This window comes from Saccostrea echinata, unplaced genomic scaffold (assembly GCF_033153115.1).
Source record: "Saccostrea echinata isolate AGI-Se365-2 ecotype Australia unplaced genomic scaffold, CSIRO_AGI_Sech_v1 ptg000039l, whole genome shotgun sequence".
NCBI lineage: Eukaryota > Metazoa > Mollusca > Bivalvia > Ostreida > Ostreidae > Saccostrea > Saccostrea echinata.
In genome coordinates this window covers 67854-71950 of record NW_026889788.1, presented here as the reverse complement: position 1 = coordinate 71950, position 4097 = coordinate 67854, and positions in this window count along the sequence as shown.

Below are 4097 nucleotides of genomic sequence, written 5' to 3'. Positions count from 1 at the left end.
TTTTTTTGGTGTGTGTGTGTGTGTATTTTTCTTTAATTCAGGGGGGATGTTAAATCTGAATTTATTAAATAATTAACTGTTCATGTTTTTATTTTAGCTGCAATAATGTAGCCCTCTCCGATATTTTTTGGAGAGGATCCCCCCCCCCCCAAAAAAAGGGAGGGGGCTACACCATTGCAGCTAGTTTTATTAAACCACCAATCCTTTTTAATTATGTTACCATGAATATTTTTTAAGATACAAAATACGAAAAAAGGTGGAATTTTGTGAAGTCTCTTTCAAAGTTTACTAGGGTGAGTTTACGTACATGTATGCTTAAAATATTCATTTTAAATCATAATACGATCGGTATATTTATTTAAAATTTTGATAACGCCCGATATTCGGACACTCGGAATGGGATTGAGCCGTGAAGAACCGGGTCTAAAAAATTAATACACTGTATATTTTTTGTTTCCTATTAAAAGATCGCAAGTGGACTGGTGTAACTGAAAAATATATTAAAAGATAAATGGGCTTCGTTCAAGTATTGCAAGTTGATAATCAATCAACAGGAAGGATTAATTGCCAAAAATTAAGGCGATATATACTATATATGAATCTTTAACTTTAGTGATCTAATGGAGGGCGATTTTCATAAGATGTGGCTGATCTATGCTTGAGTAAACCATCCATCAAAAAATGCAGTTTTTGTTTAATCTTGTATCAAAAGAAGCATGGAATCGGATACAAAGCTTACGGACTGCAGGTAACGTGGGATGTTAAGTTTTAAAAACTATGTACGATTCATGAGGCGATTTGGGGGGGGGGGGGGTTCCTTCATTTTGAAATGTTCCATTTGAGTTATTAAATATCTATATGTAAAAGTAACGAAAAACCAACCTTAGGAAATACAAAGCCCACTTAGAAAGTATGAGGAGAGAGTCGTGTATTTGAAAAAAAAAAACCTTAACCAAGCCCCCTCCTCCTTTCCCCTTCATTCATATACATGTTTATACCCGATACACAAAATATATTTTTCAAGTTTGAGCTGGTTGCTTATGACTCGTATCCCACTAAAAAAATTTTGAACTCGCCACCGATTTCTGAAAATACTGTAAATTGTATACAAGGGCAAACCGCTGTTTGAGGCCGGAGAGGGCGTTAAATGTTTTAAAAATGAAAAAAAAAAATTACGCTTTAATACCATTACTCATTTTTGTTCAAGTTAAACGAAAGAACATCGGTCACTGCACACGTTAAATCTAGAATGTGCATCCACTTCCTATAACTATGTAATTGTTGCATAATGCTTCAATATTGGCAATTCTAGCAAAAAGCAATGTACATGTATATATTCATTTACGTTTAATATGTACTCTATACAGAATGAAAATAAAGTAACAATACTTATAAGGGTTGAGGTAAATCATTCACAATTTACTTAGCAAAAGGATAGAGGCATACAAAGTGAGGACTATTCTATTTCCGACTCTCAGTTTTCAAAGTTCGTACATGTACTAGAAAACAATTATTTTCAAAAAATAGGTAATCAGAAATGTCTTTGACACATTTGATTTTTTATTTCATGTATTTAATGGCATAAAGGTTTGGCGTGTCAGGAAGACAAAAATATCCTAACAGTATTTGAATTCTCAAAACAACAATTAAGATATAGCAATAAAATACGCGCGACTTGTTTTAGGTTTTTAATTTCATGATAAAGGCGTTAACCTCTGTATTACACGGTCTCCTAATCAGTGTAGATTTTCAGACTAGCTTGTTTATAAGTAAACGAGTTTGTTGGGGTATATCATTTTTTTTCTTTAGGAAGAAAAACCCATAAAATTTCATACAGAATGCGTTCAGAGTACTTTTATTTTTAAACAATGTATTTATCTTCCGTACTTTGTAAATACATACCAGTATGCAAAATGGAAAGTTTACCAATGTCTCTTTCTTTTAAAAAATTACTTTGTCCCAGATCATGCGCTGAAACAGGATCTTCCTCGCCTTGTTAAAATCTGTTGAAATTATACATAAAGCAGGTGCGATTTACGTCATTGATACAACGTAAACCCGCAATTTTTAATAACGTCACAACTATTGTAACGTCATTTACGTGTGACGTTACGTTTTTTGGCAATTCAAAAATTTACGTTGGCAGCGAAAGGGTTAAAAATCTTCAGAAGCTTTACATTACAAAAATGTATACAACGGTAACATAGTAACAATGATTATGACGTTAAACTAAGCGGAACGTTTAATGTCTATATTGTGACGTCATAGATAAAATACTGCAATGATGATGAAAAAGTTCGGGAAAATCATAGGTAGTTTATAAGAGACTATTAAGTTTTGGCTTTAGAATACAAATAAAATGTTTTTCTTTTTCCCGTCTCTGGATATCACTGGCACATCTGAGTTTATAAAAGGGAAAATGTTAAATCGTTTTTTTCCACAAGTTTCCAGGTGTGCACTTAACTGGATTTGTCTATATTCAGGTGTACTGATGTGTTCCTTATGTACACGTACACGGGCACAGAGACTGTTGCCAGTTTCACCAATATAATATTCTTTGCATCCAGGACATGTGATGGCGTATATGACATCTTTCGTATCACATGACATGTTGGCATTAACTTTAAATTCACGCCCGTTAAAACTATAACTCGTCCCTTCTGTAATGTAGTCACATGTGCCGCAGCGAGGGTCCGTACACTTTAACACTGTATAATTATGGTCAGCGAATTGGGAGGAACAAAGTATTCTCTTAAGGTTTTTGGGCTGACGTTTACTGCTGATAAAACGACAGTTTTTGTATGTAGTTTTCGTTTGTTCATCCTCTCTAAGTAAGCTATTTAATTCATAAACAATTGAATTGATGTTTTTATTTCTCGGATTGTACGTGTGAACAAAGGGTATAGTTTCTCCGTCCTTCGCACGTCGTGTGTTTGAAAGTAATTGTGTTCTATCACACTCCTTGGCTTTCATAATACTATTATCTACCAGTTGCTCTGGGTATTTTTGGCTCAATAAATACAATTTTAATTCCTCCAAACGGATATCCCTCGTATTAATATTGCTCACAATGGTACAGATCCTTCTTGCGAGATTATATGGTATAGCCGTTTTAGAATGATTGGGATGGCACGATCCGAAATGCAGATATTGGTGTGTATCTGTCGGCTTATAGTATATATCCGTATTTAACCTGGTATTATCTTTTGATATAAGAACATCGAGAAATGGCATTTGCGTATCATCTGTTTCCATCGTGAATTTGATATCCGAGTTCATTTGGTTTAGTAGATCGTAAAACTCCGATAATTTGTCGACATCATCATCCCATAAGATAAAACAGTCGTCTAAAAATCTTTTCCATTTAGACTGTATATTATTTGCAGATTCTATTCCCCACAACGAACATAATTGTTCATGTAACTTATGTTCTAAATAACCTAAGGTTAATGTTGCATAGGTAGGTGCGACTTTCGTCCCCATTGCAGTTCCCTTAGTTTGAAGGTAATGATGGTCAGAAAAAGCAAATGAATTGTTTTCTAGAACTAATTTAAGTACTTCTAAAATAAAATTCTGTTGGAATCTGTCATTTAGTATATCGGGATAACTTTCCATCCAAAATTTTACAGCTTCCAATCCTAATTCTGTAGGAATATTAGTATATAAACTAACGACATCAAAAGTGACAAGTTTTGTGTTACAGGTGATCTGAGTAGGTAAATGATTTATGAAATCCAGATCGTCTCTTACAAAGCTGGGTACTTTTTGACAATATGGTTTTAAAAGTATATCCAATAAGTGACTCAGTCTTTGTGTTGATGAGTTTGGTCCTCCTACAATGGGTCTGATGCATAAATCACCTGGATCAAGACACGTAATACATACACTATTTTGATTTGCTATGGCGTCCTTAATAATTTTAGACTTGTGAACTTTAGGTAAACCATAGAATTGGCTCTCTCGGAATTCAAAGTTTGTCAGGTAGTCCTGTTCTTTATCTGTTAAACCTTCCGATAGTGGTCCATATACCAGCTTTTTTATTTTAGTAATTGTTTTCTTCTCATGACAATTGTGCAGTCTTTCATAAAAGTTGTTGT